Here is a 26184-nt window from a genome sequence, read left to right as displayed (position 1 = left end):
AAGTCAGACCAGAGCATGCACTAGTATTGCCTGCTGGCCGCCACCAAAGGCACCGCAGAAGTAGATGCGGTCTTAAGCCCAGGTCCTTTCCCTCAAAAATCTTGGAGACAGCACACACCAGGAGAAGCCAAAGATCTGAGAAGCCAGAAGGAACTTGTAGGATGATCTCCTTCCCTCTTTATTACTCCTCCAAGCCATTCCAAGTTGGGTGACTTGTTTGAGGTCACCCAACTCATTCGCAGCTGCGAACCTCCCAACTGGGTACTTTGATTCCATCAGCATTTCTCAGACTTTACCAGGCACGTGAATCTTGTTAAGATGAAGATTCAGCAGGTCTGGGGTGGGCCCGAGATTCTGCATTTCTAACAAGCTCTCGGGTGATGCTGAAGCTGCTGGTGCACAGACCACATACAGAGTAACAAGGTTTACATCAAGGTTAATGGACTATCCCACCTGGTTAAAGCCTCTTCACCCACTCTTTGCATGGCTGTTTAACTGCCCTTTATTCAGGAAAGCCTCCCTTTCCCCATCTTCCTTGATTATCAGCTCCCATAGTCTCTGTACTTTTTTCCTTTGAAGCATTTATAACGACTGTAATCAAAGAGTATTTGTGTGATTATCAGTTTAATACCTGTCTCCCAGGGAGACTGCAAGCTCCATGAGGACCAACAGACTGTCGATAAAAAGGCAGCTGTTGTGGGCTGGAATAGCCTGGACCAGCACCCTGGAGTAGGATGGATCGTGGAAAACGTCTTCTAGAGGCCTCATGGCCAATGGTGACACTTTTGGCTTTAAAAATTCTCACCAGTCTCAAATACATGCTGACTAAAATTTAAGTTGAAAAGTTGTCCTAAATCCTTATCAAGTACAAAATTGTCCTGATCTAGAACTAGCCACTCTGCTTGGGGAATAGTCAGGGCCCCCAAATCAGTATTCCCTTACAGTCTTCAGACACTGTGATGGCCCTGGCAAAGGAAGCAGAGGGCATGCTCCCTGCCAGCTTCATTCTACTGCAGACCAACAATTTCTTTTCCAGATTTTCTGCTGTCATCCTTTTGAGGAACCCCAAAGCTCTGAATGCTCCTTGATGTGGGCAGAGATGTCTGAAATCATCATTTATGGGAGGCAAAGTTTGAAGTCAGTGTGCCTGGGTTCAGATACCAACTCCGTGCCCTCGGATGAGTTACTAAGTCCTCTGTGCGCCAGCTCCCCAGTCTGCCAGATGGGAATAACCATGGGGTAACTACCACCTATGAGGACTAACGGAGATGATACACATAAAGCACTTACACAAGCCTGGCCCAAGATTTATGATTATTATTATCCTCCCCATATCCGGTCAAATTATAGACCTGCCTATTGTTCTGCACAAGTCTCCATCCAGTGGCTCCACCCCATTCAAGATTTACTCTTCCCAGCCCCTCCTGCCTTACCTGTCTAAAGCTTGTTCTAAGCAATGACTCACTGCAAAACTCTGCAGCTCCCATCAATCACCTCCCTGTCTCTGCCTCTGTGTTGTCATCCGTGGGTTCCTCCTGGAAGAGAGATCTTTTTCCTAATGTCCAGCACATGTATCCAACAAGTATTATCGAGGGCCCATTATGTGCCAGGCCCTGTCCTAGGCACAGGGGCTTAGTAATGAACAAAGAAAGACCTCTGTCCTCACGAACTGAGGGTAATAAGAGATCTAACCCATGAATAGAGATCAGTTCTCATCTCTGGTCCTTTCTTACATCCCCATTCTTCTCCTCAGACTAAGCCTAAATAAATCACACACAAGTACAAAGCATGAAGAAAGCATTCCAGATCAAAAAGTACTCAGGGTGACTTAGGCACATCCCGATGACTAAACTGCTGCCCTGCTGAACTGGTGGACTTTGAAGAAGTAGGTGTTAAAAAGCCAGAAACACCCGGTTTCCCCAAGTAGTCACACTGGCTGTCAAATCCTCTGGAACAGTAAGTATAACACAACTGGAACATAAGGGCCTTCATTTACCTATCTCATGAGGGTAGAATAAGCCCATGGTTTTATGCTTTCACAGGCACATTCTTTGGATGGAGCCTGATTCGGGATCCTCAGCAGGAATACAGGCCACCGCCTTGTGTTAAGAGCACTGGAAATGGACTCAGAAAACCTGTGTTTGAGGGCTGGCTCTGCCACTTCTGTGCGGCTTCAGGTATGGAACTCTTCTCATGCCTTAGTTTCTTTCAGACAACCTCTAAGGTCGTCTTCCAGCTTTGAAGTCTAAGGGCTGGGATCAACCACCACTAGTATGAGACTCACCAGATTCACAGATTCCTTAATTCAACAAAATGAGACCCTGCCCTGGGATCTAGGGGTGAGCAAGCCAGATGAGGAGCCTGTGGGCAGCATCCTGAGATGCACCCGACTCCTCCTCTATTTATTTACTCCTTTCTAACATCAAACTTGGTTTTTGAAGTACAACTCTGATGGAAATATCCCTGGGCCACAACGCAAACCCAAAATAGAAGGTATGCAAAATCTCTGGTGGGCCCATTAGTCTCCCTCCAATTCAAAAACCATTGCAGACCTTGTCTGTCTCCTTGTCTCTAGACAGTGAGCCTAAAATAAGTCTCCCTGGTAGAAAATGCCTGGTTGGAATGAAAGTGACCCAAGTACAGAACAGATGGCCTGCTGGCCACACACCACAGGACAAGGACTCACCCAGGAATCTGCTCTGAGACGAGTGAATCTTTGCTCTCACTTCCACTCACTGTATCTCCCTCCCTCAGCACACAGGCAACCAGGTGAACCTGGAGAAAAGGAAAATGTGACCCAAACGGCCAACACCTCCTTTTCTCCAAAAGCAGCCCTGCCCCTGCTGCCCTCATGCAAGAAAGCAGGGTCCTGCAGGTTACTGGAGCACTACTGCAGCTAGAACTATAGGTGACCAATTAGAGGTCCTGATTCCAGACTGGCAGGTGCCTGGCACAAGGTGACACGTGGTTTGAGGGCCAGCTGACAAAACCACCATGAAAGCTCTAGAAAATAACATCTGCTTTAAAACAAACGAGAAAGGGACAGCCATACTAAGTCTAAAAAATCAAAACCAGACAAGCCTATGGCTTTGATCATCATAAACACTAAGAATACGTTTTCTAAAGTCTAATGACGATTAGGGGTGGGTTTCTTTCCTTCCACCTGGCCCCACTCGTTCTTTTAAGGCGGCTGGAGAGGGCAAAACAGGGATGCAGGCTCCAGGCCCTCTATTTGGCAGAAATGAACTTTGACTGTTTTTACTTACACGTGTACTAAGGCAGCACTGAAAGAGCCGTCTCAAACTTGGACAGGTGACCCCCAAGGTTCAAAGTCCCTCTCTGCACACCTGTGGGGGAATTTCGTGAATTTCCCAGGCGCCCGCCTGAACTGGTTACATCCCCTCCAAGTCTACGCCAGCTTGGAGTTTCCATTTTGCACAGAAATTAAAGCGCTCGGAATGCCCTTAGCAGTGAGGGCACTCGGCCCGCAGCTCGAGAGTGGGCCACGAGGATGATCCCTCACTGGGCCGCTCAGACGGGGAAGGACCAGCACCTGGTAGTTGTGAAAACGCACCCAGGCTCTGGATACGCCTTGCCGGAACCATCGCAGAGCTTAGAGATACATTGATTGTTTTTAGTTAGTTAAAACCCACGCAAGCACCTCCCTGGCCTCTTAAATCTTCCCGAACTACAGCTCAGACTGGAGGGAAACAGTTGCAGCGACCATAAAAGTCATCTTAAAAGGCAAGTTGGGAACGAACACACACACACACACACACACACACACACACACACACGATACGAACACACACACACACACACACACACACACGATACGAACACACACACACACACACACACGATACGAACACACACACACACACACACACACACACACACACACACACACACACACACACACACACACACACACACACACACACACACGATACGCACTAGTTAGCAAGTCCGCGGCTAGGGGGGCGGTGGCACAAGGGCCGGATCCCTGAGCTCTGCACGCCAGCAGGGGCTGTCCCGTCGGTCCCAGAGTCCCCGTGCCCACCTGGCAGCCTCGGGGCCCCAAATCTGACGCCGGCGATCACACCCCACAGCTCTGTCCAATTAGGAAAATGACCGCAAGAAAACGGAGAGAGTGGGCGACGAGGAAGGGGAACTAGGACTGAGGAGGCTAAGGACAGGCCATGGGGACCCCGCGGGCCAGCGAGCGCCTTCAACAGGTCCGGGGCCCCGGGCGCGCGGCAGCCGGCTGCCCTGGGGGCGCCGCCGACACCCCAGCGGCGCGCCCAGCCCTCCCCCACCCCGGACGGCGGGGACGCGCAGCAACCCCACCCGCTCGGAGAATAAAGTTTGTGGGCAGCCGCCGGGGCGGGGCGGCGCGGCGAGGGGGTGAAACTTTAAGTCCCGGGCGGGCGTTGGGGGTAGCGCACCGGGCGCCGGGACACCCACGTGCGGGCCCGCGAGTCGCCGCCGCCTCCGGGCCTCCCGCCCCGCCGCCGCCACCGCCGCCGCCGCGCTTTCCTTTCATTTTTGCCTCTCTCTCTCCCTCCCTCCCCTCCCTTTCTCTCTCGCTCTCTCTCTCTTCCTCTCCCTCTCATTCGCGCGCTCTCCTCGCTCTCGCCCTCTTTCGCTCGCTCGCTCCCTCCTTCCCTTTCCCCTCCCCCCCCCCCCCAGACGCCATCTCTCCCTCTTTCCCCGGCTCTTCCTCTCTCCCTCCAGCTCTCCGGCATGAGGGAATGTGGAAGTGAAAGGAAAAGACGACATGTTTGCAGCGCGGCGCGGGCCTGCGCGCGGCCGTCTCCGGGGAGAGACGGGGGGCGGGTCGGCCGCCGCCGCCGCGACCCACCCCCGCGCCCCCCGCGCCCCCGCCGGCGCGCCGCCCGGGGGTCTGCAGGGCCGGGGCCCTGGGCCGCGCGGGACACTCACCCTGGGTCCGGGCGCGGCTCCTGCGCTGGGGCCCTCGGCGGGCCGGGGCCGGGGGCTCCTGGCTGCCCACCGCCCGGGCTGCTGCTGCGCGCCCGCCGCCCGCCTCCACGCGCGCCCGCAGCCTGCTCCTGCCGCCCTCCCTCCGGCTCCTCTCTTTCTCTCTCTCTCCCTCTCCTCTCTCTCCCCCTCTCCTCTCGCTCTCTCTCTCTCCCCCTCTCTCGGTCGCTCGCTCGCTCTCCCTCCCTGGAAGAAGGGAATGAGGCAGGGCTGACGTGAAGGGATGCAAAACAGCTCCTCCTAAGCCAGCTCGCGGAGGAAGAGAGAGACAGAAAAGCAGCCCTTTTATCTCTCTTTTGTTTTCTCACTTCCTTCCACCCCCCCACCCCCCTCTTGTCAGCCCAAGTTTTCTTTTCTCTTTCTACCGCAGAGAGGTTTTTTCTTCCTTTCTTTCTCTTTCTTTCGGTTCAACTCTCCCACTCAAATTGAAAGCCTGGAGGGTTTTCTCTCCCCTTCTTTTTTCTTCCCTCTTTTCTTCCTTCTTCCTCCTTTCTTATTTCTCTAAAAGGGTTTTGTTTGCTGTGGGAGTTTCGTTTGAAAATCAAGTCACGCCTTTTTTCCTCCTTTTCTTTCTTTCTCTCTTTTTTTCCCCTCCCAGCAGAAAAGGGGAACAAAGATTAACTGAAGCGGGGAAAAGGGGGAGCATGGTAATGGGGGGCCCGGCCCCGCCCGGCACAAAGGAGGCCGGGGGACGCCGCCCCCCACCGTGGGAAGCCGGGGGCGTCCTCCCTAGAGGAGTCAGTGGGGGTGGGGGGACGCGGGTGCCGGGTGCCGGCTCCTTCCTAAGTGCGGGTGGGGGCCGCCGAGCCCGTCCCTCCCCACCAGAGGTGGCGGGCTGGGTGTGTTCTTTACTTCTATATTTTTAAAGTAGGCAGATGGGCTTGGAACAAACATCCCCCCAGAGCACTGAACTGTAAAAAGCCTTTAAACAGCTGTTTGCAGAGCCCTGGACGTCCAGACTCGAGGGAGCGGTGCGGGCTGCGAGCGCCAGGACCCGGGTGGGGAAGGGGCTCGGAGGGGCCGCTGGGATCGGCCGCTCGTGGGCTTTTCAATCCCAGGGCCTGGGCCTCGGCCCGCGGGCGCACTGCTGGGGGGCGCCGAGGCGTGGCTGTCGGCAGCGCGGGGGTCAGGCCCCTTGCGCCTCTCCGCAGGGCCGCGGGGCTTGGCACAACCTCGCCTTCCCTGGGCTCCGGGGCAGGCCGGACGCTCGGCCTCCAACCTCCAGGACGCCCTCCACTCCCAGCCGTTTCTCCACTCGGAGCCCTCGGACAGAACGCGGCAGAGCCGCCAGAAAGGGTCAATTATTCCTGGGGCGCCTGGGCGTATTCCCAAGACCTGCTCTGCCTTCTGCTTCTTGGGAGAAGTGAGGAGAAGACAGGGGAAAAGTTCCCAGAGCAAAGTTGGCCACATTTCTCATTTTCCCAAGTAAGTATTGAGCACCTGCTGGATGCCTGGCCCTTGGACTGGGGCTGCTGCCAGGGCCTGGGAGAAACGTGAGTCTTCGTGGGCCCCGAGAGATGCCGCAGGAAACAATGCCAGAGGAGGCTGCAGCTCGGGACCAGGTCATCGGGAGGAAGGAAAGCCTGGATCCTCTCCCCTCCCTTCTGTCTTCCTTCCCCTTCTCTTCCTTCCTCCCGGCTGCGTCTCCTTGGCTCCACCCCTCCTCCTCATCAATTCCTCCCACACTTCCCTGCTCTCCCTGGCTTTTCACTGGAGGGTCCCTTCTCCCAGCGAGGAGCAGATGCTGAGCCCCATTGTCTCTCCCCCAGTGACTGCAGCCTCCGGGGGACAGGACCTGCCACTCTTCACCCCTCCCCCTCAGCCCGCAGACCTACTCCTTTAGAGACTGAATCCCCAAGGCCACTGCCCCTCACCCCACCCTAAACCAGCTCCTGGTGTTGTGAGCAATGACTCCAGTCACTCAGAACATGATTTGTTTCTGTCTGGGAGTGAGAAAACAGTAGCCTGAGACTGCTTTAGCAAGGAGGACACCATGGTTTTCATATCAGGGTAGTGAGCCCTGGATGACCCCAGAGCATTCCCCCACGGTGCCCTCTTATTGGGAAAGAAGCCACATTCCTGTCATTTTATATCCTGCTTGATGCACCTAAGCTGTATCTTCTAGATAAAGCAAAACAGCTCTAAGAGTCAAGCATTCATGTAACAACAAATACCTACTGAGTTCTGCTCTGTGCCCGCTCCTGTTCTGGGTGCTAAGGACCTTCAGCACACACAATCCTCACTCAGGCTTTGCAGATTGGCAGGGGGAAAAGCAAGAAGACAGACAACCAAATGCCACTTGTTCCATGTAAGGATGAACCAAGGAAGCACCTAAGAGGTTGCTTGGACTAGGGTGGTCAGGGATGGCTTCCTGGAGGAGGTTACATCTAGATGAATAGGGCTATGCCAGGCAAATGCATAGGAAGGTACAGCCTGTCCAAAGGCCCTAGGGCAAGATAGCATATTCTTAGAGATTCTTAAAACTACCACAAGTATTTGCTGCAATGGACAGTACAAGTGGGGGAGTGGGGACAGCAGTGTCAGGGCACAACTCAGGGAGGGGAGAGTGGCGGGTGTGTCAGGGCATAAGTTGGGGAGGGGGCCGGGTACCAGGGAGATGTTCAAATTTTAGCTTCTTCCACTTGCTAACTTCGTGAAACTGGGGTGATTAACAGCCTCAGTGGATGACTTAGACTCCATTTCTTTACTTATAAAAAGGGTAAGAAGACTTGTGGGTGCAGAGACGTCTTTTTATGTTTAAGGGTCCAGGCTTACTTGCTGCATATTGGCAAGTTGACTTCTCTAAATTTAAGTTTTCTCATCTGTGAAATAGGGATGAAAACACTTGACTCACAGGGTTTCTGAGAGGTTTAAATGGTCCCATTCCCAGCTCAATGTCTGGGACATAAGCTCCAATACATGGGAGCTTTTATTCATTGTTATAAATCAGGGAGTGCCAGGGAGGTGCCCATACAACCTGGAAATGAGATTTATGTTCTGAGTTAAAAGTAGAGTGACTCATCATGTCAGAAACGCAATGAGCTGGCTGTGGAGGATACATTCCTTCAAAGATGCCCTGTGTCCCCGTGGGTGGCTGGGGTTGGGGAACACCTATGTCTGATCTAGGTGGTCAGGGTATTGTCTCCGAAACAGGACCAGAATGTGAAGACTGTGGTTACTAAGGCCTGGCCTGATCATTGGAAGTGTAGCCTGACCGAAGAACAAATAAGAGAAGAGAGTGGGCCTCGTAAAATCCTGGAGGGCCCCTAGGAGCAGGCGCCTGGCTGTATTTGCTCAGTGAAGAGAACTAGACACAGAAGTTCACACTGGTGAGGCAAGGGGGAGGAAGACTTTTGACTCCTCCAGAACCTGAATTAAATCTCTCAAAACCTCTTTAGTCCTTTGCTTGGGTTCCTTGTTCTCCAAGCAGTTTGCAGATGAACTTGGCACCAGCAAAATGCCCCCCTGGATCCAGGCAGACTCCAGGGTTCTTGTTCCTGCATTGTAAACCTTTTACACTTCTTTTATTTCTTTATGACACAAGTTCATTCTGAGAGAATTTGATAACTAGCTAAGCAAAACTGAAAAAGAACCCCTGTAGAGACATGTGTTGGTGTATATCCTTGGACATTTTATGTCCACATACCTAAACATAAATGCACATAGTAATAAAACTATACAAAGTAAATATTGTTAAACAAGTGAATGACTATACGTGTAGATACATTATTTTTACAAAATTAAACAAGAATGGTATATTCCTACCAAACTGCAACCACTTTTACCTGGTAATGGTGTCACAAATCTTTTTCCCTGTCTGTAGACATCCACATTATCATTCTTAATGAACGATATTATTCCGTGCCCTTCTCTTACTGGTTAAACAAATTGCTGGACTTGTGGGATATTTCCAGTTTTTCACTTTTGTGGACCTGCTATGATAAACACACTGCACAGTCACCTTTGTGCCAGGTAAATGTTATATTCTGATCATCATTTTACAGCTGGGGAGACCAAGGCACAGAAAAATTTAAAACCTTTCCAAGGTCACATGTATGGAGTGACTGAGCCAGAATTTGCAGCCCGAGTTTCCAGTTGAGAGCATCTCTGTTTTCTCCTTTAGAGTGACAGTCCCCTCCTGGTACGTCCCCATTACCTTTTTCTCTTCCAGATCACCTCCCTGTGAGAACCTGTCTGGGCAGGTGACCCACTTCATTCTCTGACATGGGTAACTTAAACAATGTCCATCTCCTGGGGTTGCTGGGAGGAATGTAAACAGGTAACGTATGACGTGTAGTGAATGATACTGTATTTGGTAAACTGTGACGACTGTACGAGTGTTTGGAAGTACTAGCAAGGGCCTAAGTGCACAGTCAGACGCCACCACCTTTTAGCCAAATCCCCTGACCTCCTCAAACCCAAGAAGGAAGCCTCCAGATTCACAACAGAGAGAAAGAAATCAGCTGTTCTGATGCAGGAGTGAACAGATGCCTCCCCTGAGCATTTCAGGAGCCCCACAGTTGTTCCCCCTGACCCCCTCTCCCCCTAGCTGGAACAGGAGAGAAGATTTGTTAGTATAAAGTTTATCAATCCTCCCAATCCTGAGAGAGGATACATTCGTGTCACAGACCTTCCAGAACGTTCATATCCATCTCTCTAAAAATCAGGACTCTTTAAGCCCAGTAAAGGTATGAAACAGCTCTTCAGTGTTTCACTTGATGTGTTCACCAGAGTAACTGCTGGGAGATTAGTGGGTGATGATTAAAGTCTGTTTCTTTCATTGGCAGAAACATACAAACATGAAAAATATATATCAGTGGATATATATTGCAATGTCTAATATTCGATTTTGACTATCAGACCTCCCCACCGAAATCCAGCCAGTGCAAGGCGCAGGACCCCAGGGTGGAACTGAACGGGGCCGCAGAGAGCAGAGATGGACCTAGGGCTCCTGAAAGGATGGGTCTGTGGGAGATGGAAGGGGACCTGGAACTGGAGAGTCACTGAAAACTAAGTCAATGGCTGGAGTCCGACAGAAGATGCGTTGGGCAGCAACTCAAAATTGTCAAGAAATATAGTAACAATTTTGGAATATTCAGTTTGCAGGAAAACTCAAAGCAAAAGTCTGCGTGGATAGATAGGGTGAACATCTGACATTTCTGCACTATTTCTTAAGGAATAATGTCAGGGTGCACCTCCTCTGATGCCGCTTATGTCCAAGGGTGCATGTTTGTATAAAGATGGCTTTATTCCTATCATGGTTTGGACCAATATGCTAACTTGCCTTATTTGCATAAATATAAGAATAAAAATATGCTAAAAGAAACATGGGCCACCTACCATAAGCAGGAAACTGCTAGCTTCACTAAAGAGTTGAAAACAAATAAACACATAAAAGCCACAATGATGACAAATACTGCTGTGAGAGAGTTAATTGGTCAAAGCCTGGAAAATAATTTGATATTTTAAGTCAAGGGAAGTTTAAAAGTTTGTGTCTTTTGATTAGCAAACTTTAGTTCTAGAAGTCTATTTGAGGGAGAGTCATCATTGTGGAGAAAGATGTGAGTTAAGGATGTTTATCGAATTGTTATTTATGTTGGCAAAAAACTACAACCAAAAAAAAAAAAAAAAGGAAATAACTGAAGTATTCAACAATGAGAAAATGTTTAAAGAAGTTATGGCATGCACATTTACTGTTACACTGTACAGCTATTAAAAACTATGTTTTTGAAGAATATGTAATGACCTGGAAAATGTGATATAGTAAGCGAGATATAAAATGGCATATGCAATTATATTTTTGCCCAATTTCGTATATACATATATTTATCCTGAAAAATAGATATAAAGTACTGGGAAGGAAATACAAACAAGTTAAAAAGTTGTTTGTGTTTGTTGGAATTATATTTGCCAAATTTCTATAATGATTATAGAATTTTTAAACAATAACCTATATATTTAGAGAACAAGACCTGGGCTTCTCACTCACTCCACAGTCAACGGTGAAAAGACCCAGGGCCAGACCTTCAAGGAGCTTCCAGTCTGCAGGAGAAAAAGCCAAGCAAACAGGAAGTTACACTACCTAATGCAGTTATTTCTCCTCCCCTGGAAATGTCTGAAGACCTAGGAGGAAAGAGGAACTAGCGTTTTGGTTGCTGATGATTTGGGCTCTGAGTTGAATAGACTATCTATTGTGAAAGTGTATTGTGCAAAAAAGAGAATGGGGCTTTTTGTGAAGGGAGATAAAGAGGGTGTGGGGTGGGAACTGGGAGGATGGGGGAGGAGGAGGCAGGCCTGGAAGCAGTGGGTGGACTGTGGGCAGAGCTGCCTTGAAGGTCCCCCCAAGTTGTCCTCCACAGCTTGCACCTGGGTCGCAGTGTCCAGGGCTAGCGGAGTACCTGGCTCTGCATTCATAACAGGGGCTCAGTAAATGTTCAGTCAGTGTTTATTGTCCATAAGAACAGAGGAATGAATAAGTGTGTAACATCAGGGATCACTCTCATGAATTTCCTTTAAGGCATTAATTAAACATGTCTGAAAAAGAAAGACTCCATTGTGAAACCATGATGATGAGCAAGACAGGAGGGGAATTTGAAGTCTTCTCTACCGAGACAGCAAGGTGTGTGCGTGTGCGGCGTCGGGGTCTGCATGTCTGCTTTAGCATGGAGAGGGACCTGGGTTCACTTTGAATGTGGCATTGACGGGAGTCTGAAGAGTTCTCGGCTAGGGTGACTTGCCAGCTGTGTGACCTTGGACAGACTTAGTTTCTGAATATTCACTATCTAAAAAATGGGCTTAGGGCGACCTGTGTTCTTGGAGATCAAATGAGATAATGCAGTTAGGATAATGTTGTGTAGGCATCAAAGCATGCTGCAAACAGAACGAGCTATTAATGTCAGTATATTACCTGTAAACCCCTAGGCATCACCTGCTTGGTAGAAGTGGGGGAGGGGTGCCATAAGGTGATGGCTTTGCTATGTTGACTCTTCAGACAGGAACTCTCTTTTGGTCCTTTATTTTGGCCCTTTTGTCTTTATTCTTCACTTCATCAACAAACATTTATTGAGAACCCAAAATATGTCGGCCACCCTTAAGGGTCTCCCAGGTAACCAAGGGTGACAGATGTGACTAGTGATGACTTCTACAGGAGCAGAAGAGGGGTACCCAGCTCTTCTCTTTGGGAAACCTTCTTAGAAGAAGTGATATTTAAACTGAGTCTTAAAAGAAACGTGGGAACCTGCTCAGCAAAGCAAGGGGGACAGGGCTGTAAGCGGGGAACAGACTTTAGGAAGTTACTTAACCTCCCCTGGGGCCTCATGTCCTGCTCTGAGGAGTCCTGCCTCACCACTGGATGAGACAATACATGCAAAGTGCCTAGCACAGTGCCTGGTCTTTAGTCCTTACTGAAAAAAGCCAGCTCTTTGTCCCCTCTGTATCAAAATCACTTCCTCTTTGGAGTTTACTTCCTGTTCACATTTTGTTCTTTCCCCTAGTTCCTGAAGATATACTGACTTTTGGCTTGGGCTATAAGTTACTCAGCTGATTTTCCAGGATCCACAAAATAGTTTTAAAAAATGGATCCGTTTCCTCCACAAAGAAAATCTCAATAAATTAAAAATACGGATGTCATATGGATCACATCCTTTGTTTATAACATGCTAAAACTAGAAATTAATGTTAGAAACTGACTATTTAAAGTTCTCCAAAATAGCTTTTGGAAAAAGGAGGGAATCGGGAATTAAGTGTTAATTTAGAAAAAAACACAAGGAAGAACCACGCCTAGGAAAACCAACTATGTGTGCAAAGCTTTACTCAACATTTTATTTCGTTTTTTTAAATGGTTGTATTATTAAACTCAGAAAATTTAAACAAACAAAATATTCATTAAATAATTCAGAAGTATTAAAAAACAAAAACCCCAAATAAAAACAAGGGGAAGAGATCAGGAAAAAAGCAGAAAAAATAAATTAGAAAGTAGAAAAACAGATTAGCACATATGTCCTTGAGTTGGTTCTTTTTGTAAAAACAAGGTCTAAATAATACAATGGACAAACGTCATGGGGAAAAAGAGCAAAACAGATACAACTGCCAGTGAAATGGTGGAAATGACAACAAAAATAGACTTTAAAAATATAAAAGGATATTATGTGAAATGGCTGACAAATTTAAAAGCTTCAGAGATCGTTTTCTGGAAAAAAAAAAAATAGAGAACTTTCTCTGTTTGACAGAATCAGAAGGAGAAAATCTAAACCACCTCCTTCAGCTTCTCAGAAGCACCCCGGACAGAGCGCCTACCCTTGACCAGCTTTCGGAGGCTGCACTTTTTCTCGGCAGGACTTCACACCATCTGATCTGACATATGCCTAATTGCTTACTTGTTTCCCGTCTTCTCTCCCCACTGGAGTCAGCTTCCTGCGAAGAGAGAACTTTGTTTTGTTTTCTTAATTAAACTTTTTTATTTTGAGATAATTGTGTTTTTTTAATTAAACCTTTTATTTTGAGATAATAGTAAGAAAACTGTTTTGCTTGCTGCACAGAACTGGGCCTGGCACATAGCAGGCATTTGAAATAAATACTAGTTTAGTGAATAAATGAATTGAGGAAGAATTTAAGACAGAATCAAGAATGTTGCCCCCAAAGTTCTGAGTCCAGATCGTCTTACTGGGGAAGGGAGGTGTGTCTACTGAATTTCTGAGGCGTGGCTAACCTCATGCTATTATAAATTAATCCAGAATACAGCCTTTTCTATGTGAAGAAAACTACAACTTTTTCCTAAGGCATAAAAGAATAGACTTGCATATGAAGAGACATACTTAATGCCTGATGCAAAGGCTAAATGATGTAAAGATGGAAAGGTCAAATTAATTTACAGGCTTAATGCAAATCCAAATGTGATTTTTTTCAAACCTTTACCTAAGAAATTATAAAATTCATTTCGCAGAATAAGTAGGTAGAATTTCAAAGAAAATTTTGTAAAAACAAGAGTAAGGAGGGAATAGACTTTCTAGCCACAAAACGTATTAGAAAATTGTAATATTTAAAATTATGCAGTACTAGGGCAAAAATGTATAGTTGTTTTAATAAATTATGGAGCTCTGAATGAGACAATGATACACATTAATTTAATGTGTAATAAAATACCATCATCAGGAAAAGAAAGTGTTACTAAAAAAAATTATTTGGAGCCAACTGGTTGACAATTTAGGGGGAAAAACTGTATCCTAACCTTGCAAAATACAATAAATAAATTTTATTTGGATGTAATATAATAATAATAATAATAATAATAATAATAATAATAATAATAATAATAATAATAATAACAACCAAACATTAAAATGTTGTAGGAAAAAGAGACACTTTCAAACACCTGGAGAAGAAATGACTTCTTAAGCTTAGAACCAATGGAAGAAATCAAGGGAAAAGAGAACATTTTTGGTTATGTAAGGCAAACTTTATCATGCTAAGAATACAAAAATTATCTCCAAGATATATTGTTACACGAAGAAGGCAAGTTGCAATTAGTATAATGTTTATAAAAAGAAGAAAAATGTGCACAAAACAAAGCTATATGAATATGTTAGGTGGGTATATACCTAGAAAGTGGTCAGGAGGGATATACACAAACTGAACATTTGGAGTGGGCTAAGGGGACATTCGCTCTAATTGAACTGTATGAATTTTGATTTTATACAACAATATACTCATGTATCACTTGTGTAATTTTAAAAGAAAAAGTCCTGTGTTAAATATTTTTAAAGCCCTTTTAAAAAATTACACTAAAAGCTCATATATATGATGTTTCAAACTGTAAAATCCAATAGATAAATGGTTAAAACATACCATGAGTCAGGTCACTGAAGAGAAAATACCAGAATCAAAACTAGAAAAAAATGTTCGTACTCAAAGTCATTTAAATAAATCCGAAGTGAAAGCTGGCTCTGAGGATTAGGATTCCAACTTCTCTTCTGGGCCCCAGGATCAGCTCAATCTTGGGAAATGGGTGACTTGGGGGAACTGCAGCAGAGGGGAGGATGGGAGGTAGGCAGGGGCAGAAGGGGGCCTGCCCAAATCCTTCTAACTGGAGACTTGCTGATATGGGCTGCCCATCCCTTCCCTACCCAGGGGGTAAGTGGTCCTGTCCTGCACCGGCTTTGCCTGCCTGCATTTTCTGCATCAGGGTGCAATGCAGGGAGAAAGAAAGAAATCCAAAGAGAGCTGCTGGGATGGCTCAGTCTGCAGACAAAACTGAGGGTATTCTGTCTAGCGCCCCCACACAGATGTCCTTTCCTGGGGACTGAGGGCCAAGAGCATGTGGGAAAGGTTGGCTTTACAGCCTCCTTGAGTGGGGAGGAAACCATAAGAAGAGGTGGGCAGGGATGATGAGCACAAAGGGATTTGGAAGCACTTGGAGTAGAGTGGAAACCCTCTGTTTTACCCACAGGAACCTTCTCTTTTGCTGTCTGGATCCCCAGAGTTTGTTCACACTTGAGCTGCACAAGTCTACGCTGCGTGGGCATGCACAGTGGAGCTGCTGTGTGCCTACAGGTGGCTGGCCTCTCTTTTTCTGGATCTGGACAAGTTGGGTTGAAATCCCAGCTCTACCTACTATGTACTTGACACTGGGAAAGTAATTGACCCTTCCTCCTGCAAAAAAATAAATAAATAAAAAATATTCTCTTAATGGCTTTAAGCCTGTTAATGGCTTCCCATTGGCCTTAGGATACATCAAAATAAATAGCAAAAGTTATTGAGCAACCACAGTCCTCCCTCAGTATGAGGAATTGGTTCCAGGATCCCCTCGGATACCAAAATCCAGGGATGCTCAAATCCCTTCTATAAAATGGCACAGTAATTGCATGTAACCTAAGCACATCCTCCTGTATACTTTAAATCATCTTTAGATTTTACTTATAATACCTAATACAATGTAAAGGTTATGTAAATAGTTGTCAATACAATGTAAATACAATGTAAATACAATGTAAATAGTTACCACATTGACAAATTCAACTTTTGCTTTTTGGAACTTTCTAGATTTTTTTTTTTTTAATATTTTCAATCCAAGGTTGGTTGAATCTGGGGATGCGGAATCTGTGGATATGGAAGGCTGACTGTACTGTGTGCCAGGAGCTATGTTAAGTGCTTTACCTACTTTATCTTGTTCAACTCTGGAAGCCCTACTAGGTAAATACTACCACTTCCAGCTTGCTGGGTCACCTTCAACAAGTTAATTTAGTGACTCAGTTTCATTATCTGCTAAGTCGTGACAGTACCTTATCTCTTAGAGTATTGTGAGGATTAAATTAGTTGTATAATGAAAAGTGCTTAGAAAAATGCCTGGTGTATAGTAGATGCTTATTAAATTTAGCTAGGTGTTGGAGAAGACACCCCATTTTGCAGCTAGGGAAACAGAAACAAAACCCGCCCAAGGCCCCACAGAGGGCACATGGCCCAAGCCTGTTGACCTTAGTCACTGAGCTGAGTGTTCAAGGAGACTCCCAGGACCCTATGTGTTACTCACCAGCCTCTTCCAAAGCCACCCTCCTCTTCTGTACTCACTGCAGCCCTGAAACACACCTCAGTCCCCCCACCTGTGCCCTTCGCATGCTGTCCCATCTCTTTTGGGCCTTCATCTCCTCCAGGAAGCCATCCCTGGACTCCCAGATCAGGTTAGGTGCTTGGTATGTCCCTCCCATAGGCCCCTCCCCCCACTTCTTGGCAACACTTTGCACATTAGCAATTATTTGTTTCTTATTTTTCATTTTTCAGTTTTATTTGGTAGAATTGTTACAATTTGACTGCACATATACAATGTATTGCATGTAAATACATATACACAATATACTGCACATATTTTTTAAATTTACATATATGTACTGTTCATTGTTTCTAAGAATGTTTAGAGCTTTAGCTTTTTAAACTTACATAGTTATCAAAGGAATAAAGCCAACCACAAAATAAGAATTAATTCAAAAAAATACATACACTCTGCTATTAACAGCAACATTATTGGTAATTGCCAAGATATGGAAGCATCCTAAGTGCACATCAATAGATGAATGGATAAAGAAGATGCAGCATACATATATAATGGAATACACCTCATCCATAAGAAAGAAAGATATTTTGCCATTTGCAGACCTTCATTCACTTTTTTTTCACTTCAAAACTAGAATTTTATAACTGGCATAAACATTTTCATTGCATCAAAAACAACAAAATACTTAGAAATAAACTTACACAAGGAAGTTACCAATACTCTCGAAAACTGTGAAACATTGATGAAAGAAACTGAAGATGATACAAAGAAATGGAAAGGTATCTTGTGCTTTTGGATTGGAAGAATCAACATCATCAAAATGGCCATACTACCCAAAGCAATCCACAGATCCAATGCAAGCCCTGTCGAAATACTCATGACATTCTTCACAGATCTAGAACAAACAATTCCAAAATTTATATGGAACCATAAAAGATCCTGAACTGCCAAAGCAATCTTTTGTAGGTCTCTCTTTTGTTCTCTTTTCTTATGGTTTGATGACGAGAGAAGTTCCTTTACCATTTGCTGTAAAGCTGGTTTGGTGGTGCTGAATTCTTTTAGCTTTTGTTTATCTGTGAAACTTTTGATTTCTCCATCAAATGTGAACAAGAGCCTTGCCGGATAGAGTATTCTTGGTTATAAGTTTTCCCCTTTCATCACTTTAAATATATCGTGCCACTCCTTTCTCGCCTGTAGAGTTTCTGCTGAAAAATCAGCTGATAACCTTATGGGAGTTCCTTTGTATGTTATTTGTTGCTTTTCTCTTATGCACATTAGCAATTATTGAATTGTTCATAAGGCTGTGTTTCCTGTCTGTCTCCCCTGGCCTGTGGTGCAGTGAGACCATGCCGAACTTAAAAACCCCCATGCTCAATCAATATTTGTAGAATGAATGAATGAATGAACAAACCCTGAGGGTTTCAATCATCCTTGTCAACTAGGTGCTGCAAAGCTCTTTTCTAAGAGGGAAGGAAGTGGAGAGGGGAAATCTGACTGGAGACCCAAGCTAGGGAGAGGGGGTCTAGGATAACCAAGAATTGAGAGTGGGCTTTTGATATCAGAGGCTGTGGGAGCCAAGTGGAAAGGGGTATCAAAGCACAGAAGGCAACAGTCATTGTCAGCATCTTGCTCCAGCTCTGAAGCCTGGGGCCTGAGTGGGTAAAGCTGACTGGAGAGGGCCTGGCACATAGGCGTTCAGTAGGTGTGCATCATTCATATCAACAAAATAATCATCTGAATGGAGCTCCTAGGAAAAAGGAAAAGGGAAGGAATGAGGAATAATAGGAACAAAAATACAGAGAAATGAAAGTGCAAAGCATTTGTGTGTGGTCAGTGTGGTGGGAACCAGGGAGCATCGGTGGAAGAACTCTAGGCAGTGAGGCTGGAAAGAGGGGTTGTGGTCAGAAAGGAAGGGTCTTGGATGCTGTGTTAAGGTATCTAGATTTTATCTTGCAGACCAGTGATTCCCCAAATGTGTTTGTTAAATAAGATTACATACGAAGGGCTTCAATGTCAAGCAAGGTTTAGAACTGATGGAGTAAAAAAGTAAAAGATGTCCTTTACCAAAAGACTGCTTGGAGACCTTCATTTGTCTTTGGGTTTGGATTCTCTAAAATGGGTATGAGATAGAGGATTTCTTAAACTCATTTGACCAAAGAATGAAGATTCTAAGGGACAGACTTGGAGAAATGTTGCTGTAGTCACCAGGCAACTGAAAGGTTTTGAGGGGTGCAAAGTGATGGGGTCAGATTTGTGTTCTAGGCAAGGAAATTCTGTGTCCCAGCTGCCAGTGGGGAGAGAAGCAAAGTGAAAAGAAGAGGAAAGTAAATATACAATCAGCTGCTTCAAGGAGACGGAAGCAATGCACGTACCTGCCAGAGAATGGACCTCACCGACTTCACCGACCAACAGGGGGGCCGTCGGCCTAGGCTTAGCTTGGTTGCTGTCCCCATACTTCTAGATGGTCTGACAGGGGAAATGCAGAGTGCTGGAGAAAGATGGGTTTGAATGCATCTTGTGCCTGTGATTAATAGGAGGAGGCTGGCAGCTTTCTCCTTTACTCTGTCCTGCAGGCTTGGGTACCCCCCAGGTAGGCCAGCCTCTCACATTCAGTGTCCAGCCTCCAGTCCCTCCCCTGCCCTGCCCCCCAACCACCACTTCTTGCCCAGGTGCAGTGGGACCATCTCCTGCTCTCCTCTCCCTCCCTTGGATTGCGTTTGTGAATCCAGAATGATCTGAATCATAGTGGAGTTGCAAAGACTCATTTTCCTTGTACACCTGGAAGAAGAAGATGTAAGAATGTTCTTGACACACCTATATCAAGAATAAAGAAAACTATAATATGTAAAGGGAAATTCAGCGTAACAGAAAGCCCTGCCATCAACCTCCTGAGCCCTTGGAAGTGCTCAGAAGCCCCCTTCAGATCCCCACTGGAGTCTCCATCTGCTAGCTTAGTCTCATTAATTAAACTTGCTTTTTCTCAAGCATCAGCACTCATAACAAAGACAAGGTTTCAGATCCCAATTCTTTTTATTTATCATCCACGGTTGTAAGTTTTGCATTCTATTTTTCATTGCAAATATCCAAGCACTTCCACTATATTATGGATTAAATAAAAATTTTTAGGCTAGTCTGGGAACTTTACAATTAAAAATTCCCCCTTCCCTCTCAACCACATGGGTACAAATGTAATGAGTTAGAAACTGATTTACAAATGAACTTTTGGAGCATAGCTTGTCTGGAAGCTGTTAGGCACATCTCCATAACCACTCTTTCTTTCCTTCTTCCTTCCTTCCTCTCTTCCTTCTTTCCTTCCTTTTTTCTCTTTCTTTCTGACATCCAACACCTACTTATCCTGCTTCTTATAATGCATCCCAATATGGTTTTGAGGGCACTACCCTTTGTCTCTCTAAGTCCATGCTATTGGGTGTATGTTGATCCCCACCCCCAGGGCCCAGCCAATCAATGCATCACATTTCCCACTGTCAGTGTTGAGCCAAGCCACGCCTGCTAGAGCCAGTGAAACTCAGTTGTTTGACTGACTAGATCACTGCCTCCCTTCTCCTGAGAGGGTGTGAGGTTTGGTGCTATGGCCGCCATCTTGCGGTGACAGGAAGTGAAGCCAGTGTGGAGGAGAGCAAAGCTGAGAAGCAGGACTTGGAGTCAGTCATCCTTTGATTCTCTGATCAAGCTGCACCTGAAGCTCCACCTACCCTGGGGTTTTAGCTCTGTATGTCAACAAACTGCTTAAATCAGTTTAGTTTGGGTTTTCTGTCACCTGGCAACCAAGGGGCCCTCTCTCGAACAACCATCGACTGCTGCCTTAGTGAGCCCCCTGGCAGACTCCCAGATCCCACACTTTTGATTCAAATACCCCACTCCTCTCTTTGGAGGATAAGCAGTGCACACACATCTTGCTGAAAGAAAGGGAACTGTTTTTAAACAGTGTGAGCTCCAGTCTCCTCTGTACTTCCAAACAGGCAAGTCACATATGTTCCCAGGTCTCCAGCAGACATTCTAGCTGATACCTGGCATCTGTCCTGAAACCCAGAGCAGTTCTCTTGCAGGGAAAGGCAGCCAGCCTCAGGCAGAAACAAGGTGACGGGACACTCAGGGTGCTCTGAATCTCCTGATGGCCAAACTGACCAGACATACCTCTTTTGGCCCAACTCCAGAGGCAGAGAGAATTCATGTCATGTTTGGAAGAACAGTAAACCCGGTAGGCAAGGTGGGGAGAGGCGGTTAAGGCAAGGGCTCAGGCATCACCCAGACCTGAGTCCAAATCCTCATTTTATCACATACAAACTATGTGCTGGTGGCCTCAGTTACCTCATCTGTAAAACAGGGCTAGCAGTATCCACTTCACAAAGTATTGGTGGGGACTGAAAGACATAATGGGGTAAAGCACAATGCCTAAAGTAAGCACCCACTATGTGGTGAACGCAATTATTATTATCATTAGATATCTTCAAGCCTGGTCTAACCTATATGCATGCTAAAGTATTCTGTTAACAGGAAGAGTTCTAAAGATGGAGAAGTAAAGGCTGGCCACAGTTTGGTTATCCCTCAGTTGGAACCGTGGGGTGAAGAACATGGACTTTAGTGTCAGACAAACTTAGGTTCAAGTCTAGCTGTGCCACTTACAAGTTATATGACCTTGAACAAGCCATGAGTGACATTTCTGGGCCTCTACTGCCTCATCTGCAAAGAGGGCATATGGAAACCTACTTCAGAGACTTGTGGTGAGGATGTACTGAGCTAAGCATGCACCTGCTTGGCACATAGTTCAAAGCTCAGTAAGAGGTGGGTACACCTTGGGTGTGTCCACAGGCAGGCGATGCAAGTGACAGTCCTTAATTATGTGAGCACAGGAATGAGGCTGCTGCTCCCTTTATTTAAGTGGCATTAATTATTCTTTAGACAAGGGATGTAATTTATGGTGAGAAAAAAGGAAGGGGAGAAAAAAAGAAGAAGGATGAGAAAACAGCATGTGCTGGGGAGGAGGAGCTCAGTGGGGAGACGTTGTCTTCAGATCGTTATGCAGACTGCTGCTTCCTGGAGCGGATGGCAGGAGCGCTGGCCCAGGTTGCGGAAGAGCTGGGTTCTAGCCAGTGCCTCTCCATCCAGAAACTTACATCCCTTTAGTCCTGACTGAGGCGCTTTCCTTAACTATGTGACCTTGGATGGGTCACAGCTTCTCTGAGCCTCATGTCCTATCTATAAAACAGAGCTATTAACACTGGTCTCTTTCACAGGATGCATGTGGGCATTAAGTGAAATGTGGAATGTGGAAACACTTCAAAAACTCTCCAGAATCCTTTATTGCCCCAGGTGGTCTTAATATTCTCTGTTTTGGGACCTGCCATTTTCCAGTGTACGGTATAAATTTTTAACGCACTTACCTCTGTTTTATGCCCTGGAGGACGTGGTAGGGAGGCGGGTGGGGCAGCAACAAAGAACTAGGTGTGCGCTGGGATCCCCGATAGTGGAAGTGGTGGGGTGGGGCTGTTAAATGGGACAGGGGCTGAGGGGGTGGAAGGGAGACAGGCTGATCGATTTAGGTGCCAGACAGACCTGAATCTGAATCCTGACTTCCAGCTGGGAGACCTTGGGCAGATCACTTATGAACTTTCCAGCTTCCTTTTATTCATGGGGGTGAGAGGATTACTGTGAAGATGAAAAGAGAAACATGTTTAAAGCACTTAGTATGGTCTCTGGCTTGTTCTCCATCTCCATACTTCAAAATTTTTCATTTTATTACCAAAAGAGGAGAAATAAATCAGAAACTTGGGAATCTCTGAATCCAGCCTGGGTTAATTCAGAAACAAACACTTGATCCCCCCAGGGTGAATCTGATTTTCAAATATATTTGTCTTCCTTCATTTAATACTATTTGATTGGCTTCAAATGGTAAAGTGTGGATTCTTATGGTTGGAAGGGATTGTAGCTGTGACCCCAGGAATCCTGGGCCCTGCAGAGCTGCCTCAGTGCCAAGAAGGCCCAGCAGCCAAGGTTCCAGGGGTTTGTTGCTAAAAGAGGTTTGAAAACCTGACAGCGCAATGTATGACTCCATTATGGTGTTCCTGGTGTGAGGCTGAGGCCCTTCTTGGAAGAATCCTATAACAGTAGACTTCACTGCCTTTCTTTATTGAAGCAGGACTGTCCTGTCATGGTCATCTGTGTCCAGCTTTTAGATCAGAGTTCTAGAATTCTCTGTGGTTAAAGACCAGCTTCCAGCATAACCCACCGGAGCCCCAGGATTCTGCTTGATCGGCCCTCCTGAGGATGGGCTTGGGGGCTGAAGGCTTGTGCTAAGAAGCAGAAAGAGGAGGGAGTCCAGAATCCTTGAGAAGTCAATCCTCTTGTGGGTGATGGTCCTGGGGGCCAGATGCCTCTGGGACAGAGAACTCTGTCCTCTGTGAAACATCATGTTGTTATACAACAGCTGTAATTAATATCACCGAGGCTCTGAAAGACAACCTATCACTCTAATAAAAAAATGAAGGTTAACTGGGCCCAATGTCCAGAACCTGCAGACACTTGCCAGCCTAGAAGCCTCCAGCAGAGGGTGGTCACAGGGACCGGTGGTGTCCCCCATGCCAAACTGCAGGAAAATGCAGACTTGCCCCAACTGGTTTTGCTCAGCGGGAGTAGAGCAGGTACCAGGAGAACCAGGAGAACCCCAGGGGATATGAATCATTCAGAGAGGAGGCCTGGGAGTGTTGGGGGTGGGAGGAGATGGACAATGGGCATCTGCTTCAGGGTTGATTTCCTTTGACCTCCAACTTGCACATCTATTTGTCACCCCTTTTGTACTGATCAGGTTTCCACCCTGGTGCAGAGCACAGAGGCTCAGCCAGGCCTTCCCCACATACTGCTTCCACATTCACCTGCTGACAGCACCACTGGAAACACATCATGCTTCTGCTCCAGAACCTGCAATGACTCCCCGTTCCACGGTATCACGTGAATGTCTCTGCCTGGTATCAAGGCCTTTGACTATCTCCTCCCTTCCAGTGTGCCTCATCTCTACATGCACTGTTTGCTTTAGTTGCCTTGATGGCTCCCTGAACTGCCATCCACCTTCTCTTCTGCAAAATGACACTTAGTGCCCACCTCGTATTGTAGGGTTGCTGTTGTAAGGATTAAGTGAGAGAACACGTGAACCGCATGCCTCACACAGGACAGGCACTTACAAGAAGTGTTTGCAATGATGCTAATGATGCTTCTGCTGAACTAATTCCTTCTTTGGTAATGTCTCCCCTCCTCTTCACCCAGTCAAAAACATGTTTGCCTTTCACTGTTCAGCTCAAAGCTGCTTTTCCTCCCAGAAGCCATCCAGATTCACACTGGGTCAGTGGTTTACAAATATGGGGCACTTCAAAATCACCTGATTTTTTTTTTTTATTTCTTTCCTTTTCTCCCCATTTTTGGGGATGGTTTTAAATTTTGTGTGTGTGTGGTAAAAAACTCATAACATAAAATTTACCAACTGAATCATTTTTAAGTGTATAGTTCAGTAGTGTTAAGTATATTCTCATTGTTGTGCAATAGATCTCCAGAATTTTTCATTTTGCAGAATGGAAACTCTGTACACATTAAACAAAAACTCCCATTTCCCCCTCCTTTCTTTTTTAGATTAAAGACTAAAGGTATGTATATACCGCATTTTGTTTATCCATCCATCCATCAAGGGACATTCCAGTTGCTTTCATCTCTTGGCTGTTGTGAATAATGCTGCTATAAATATGAGTGTGCAAATATCTGTTCAACTCCTTGCTTTCAATTCTTTTGGATATTTACCCAGAAGTAGGATTGCTGGATCATATGGTATTTTTATATAAAATTTTAAGGAACTGCCATACTATTCTCCATAGCAGTTGTACCATTTTACATTCCCATCCACAGTAGTCCTTAAGGGTTACTATTTCTCCACATCCTGGTCAATATTTTGTTTAAACAAATGTTTTTTAAATGGGTGAGTTTCTGTTTTTCATGGTTATGAAGTAATATCTCATTTGTCTGTTTTTGCTTTTGCTGCCTGTGCTTTTGGTTTCATATTCAAGAACTTACTGCAAAATCTAATTTCATGAAGCTTTTCCTCTATGCTTTCTTCAAGGAGTTTTTATAGTTTTGGGTCTTATGTTTAGGTCTTAATCCATTTTGAATTAATTTGTGTATATGGTGCAAAGAAAGCGTCCAACTTTATTCTTTTGCAAGTGGATGTCCAGTTTTCCCAGCACCATTTGTTGAAGAGATTGTTCCTTCCCCATTAAGTGGTCTGGGCACCCTTGCTCAAAATCTTCTAATCCATTAACATGGGATGAATTTCTATTTATTTATGTCTTCTTTAATTTCTTTCAGCAATGTTTTGTAGTTTTCATTGTGTGATTCTTTTTTGGGTTGTTCGTTGTTAGTGTGTAGAAATGCAACTGATTTTCATGTGTTCATTTTGCATCCTGCAACTTTGCTGAATTTGTTTATTCTAACAATTTGTGTGTGTGTGTGTGTGTGTGTGTGTGTGTGTGATCTCTATGGTTTTCTACATATAAGATTGTATCATCTGTGAACAGAAATAATTTTACTTCTTCATTTCCAACTTGGACACATTTTATTTCTTTTTCTTACCTAATTGCTCTGGCTAGAACTTGCAGTACTATGTTGAAAGAAGTGGGGAGAGTGGACATTCTTGTCTTGTTCCTGACCTTAGAGGAAAAGTTTTCACCATTGAGTGTAATGTTAGCTGTTGGCTTGTCATATGTAGCCTTTATTATATTGAGGTAGTTTCCTTCTACACCCAGTCTGTTGAATGTTATCGTAATAGAAGTATGTTAAATTTTGTCTAAAGCGTTTTCTGTATCAATTGAGATGGTCATGTGGTTTTTGTCTTTCATTCTGCTAATGTGGTGTATTACTTTGATTGATTTTTGTATGTTGGATCATCCTTGCATTCCAGGAATAAATTCCACTTGGTCATGGTACATAATCTTTCTAATGGGCTGTTGAATTTGGTCTGCTAGTATTTTGTTGAGAACTTTTGCATCAGTGTTTATCAGTCTATGGTTTTCTTTTCTTGTAGTGTCTTTGTCTGGCTTTAATATGAGGGCAATGCTGGCCTCACAGAGTGAGTTTGGGTGTGTTCCCTCCTCTTCAACATTCTTGGAAGAGTTTGAGGAGGATTGGTCCTAGTTCTTCTTTAAATATTTGACAGAATTCTCCAATGAAGCCATCTGGCCTTGGTCACATGAAGCTTATTAAAATGCACCTGTATCCACAATTAAATATAATTTGTATCTAACTATGTAAGAGTTGCATCGCTGTTGTCTGCTTGACAAATGTTAAATTTTGCAGACAGTTAAACATTTATTCATTGTGATTGTACTGTTTTCAGTTTTGGGGAGTCCATCCTTTTTGTTGGCTTGTTGTTTGTGTTTTAGGTTGCAAACACTTAGCTCAGCCTCGGTGCTGTGCCACGGGGCCTGGTGGTAGCAGCGGCATGGGGTGTGCCAAGGCCAGTGGGTGGCAGGTTCAGGAGCCTGTGTGGGCTCAACAGAAGGAGCTTTCTAACCATAAGAGAACTGCCTCCACCAGAAGAGCTTCCTATTCCTGGAAGTAATTTTATTTCGGGCCAACTAACATCT

General features: G+C 45.4%; 1 protein-coding gene and 2 long non-coding RNA genes across 18 annotated transcripts in view; 1 reads left to right on the top strand and 2 right to left on the bottom strand.

Annotated features, from left to right (window-relative positions):
• The window catches only part of ZNF710 (zinc finger protein 710), a 63536-nt gene extending 56952 nt beyond the window's left edge, over window positions 1-6584 (bottom strand). The window contains exon 1 of one of the 3 annotated variants that reach the window (XM_031440567.2): window positions 6442-6584. The gene's annotated coding sequence lies outside the window, so the exon portion shown is untranslated. Of the gene's footprint in view, window positions 1-3957; window positions 4220-4944; window positions 5056-6441 lie in introns of those variants that run through there. The other 2 variants (XM_031440566.2, XM_010986756.3) reach the window with 2 other exon arrangements.
• On the top strand, window positions 5593-13470 carry LOC116149351 (uncharacterized). 3 transcript variants are annotated; one of them, XR_010378283.1, is made up of 3 exons: window positions 5593-6426; window positions 8155-11620; window positions 13230-13470. It is a non-coding gene; the product is annotated as an uncharacterized LOC116149351 (long non-coding RNA). The 3 variants fall into 3 exon arrangements; XR_004132950.2 differs by lacking the exon at window positions 5593-6426 and having other exon boundaries at window positions 6606-8330; window positions 9006-11620; XR_004132949.2 differs by lacking the exon at window positions 5593-6426 and having other exon boundaries at window positions 6606-11620.
• A 3274-nt stretch (window positions 13471-16744) lies between these two features.
• The window catches only part of LOC105094680 (uncharacterized), a 47264-nt gene continuing 37824 nt past the window's right edge, over window positions 16745-26184 (bottom strand). For 5 of the 12 annotated variants that reach the window (XR_004132936.2, XR_010378274.1, XR_010378279.1 and 2 more), the window contains 2 exons: window positions 18916-22210; window positions 16745-18290 (listed from right to left, as the gene is read on the bottom strand). This is a non-coding gene — a long non-coding RNA (uncharacterized LOC105094680). The remainder of the gene's footprint in view (window positions 18291-18915; window positions 22211-26184) is intronic. The other 7 variants (XR_004132945.2, XR_010378278.1, XR_010378276.1 and 4 more) reach the window with 6 other exon arrangements.

This window comes from Camelus dromedarius, chromosome 29 (genome assembly GCF_036321535.1).
Source record: "Camelus dromedarius isolate mCamDro1 chromosome 29, mCamDro1.pat, whole genome shotgun sequence".
Classification (NCBI taxonomy): Eukaryota; Metazoa; Chordata; class Mammalia; order Artiodactyla; family Camelidae; genus Camelus; species Camelus dromedarius.
This window is presented reverse-complemented; position numbering and strand designations above follow the sequence as displayed.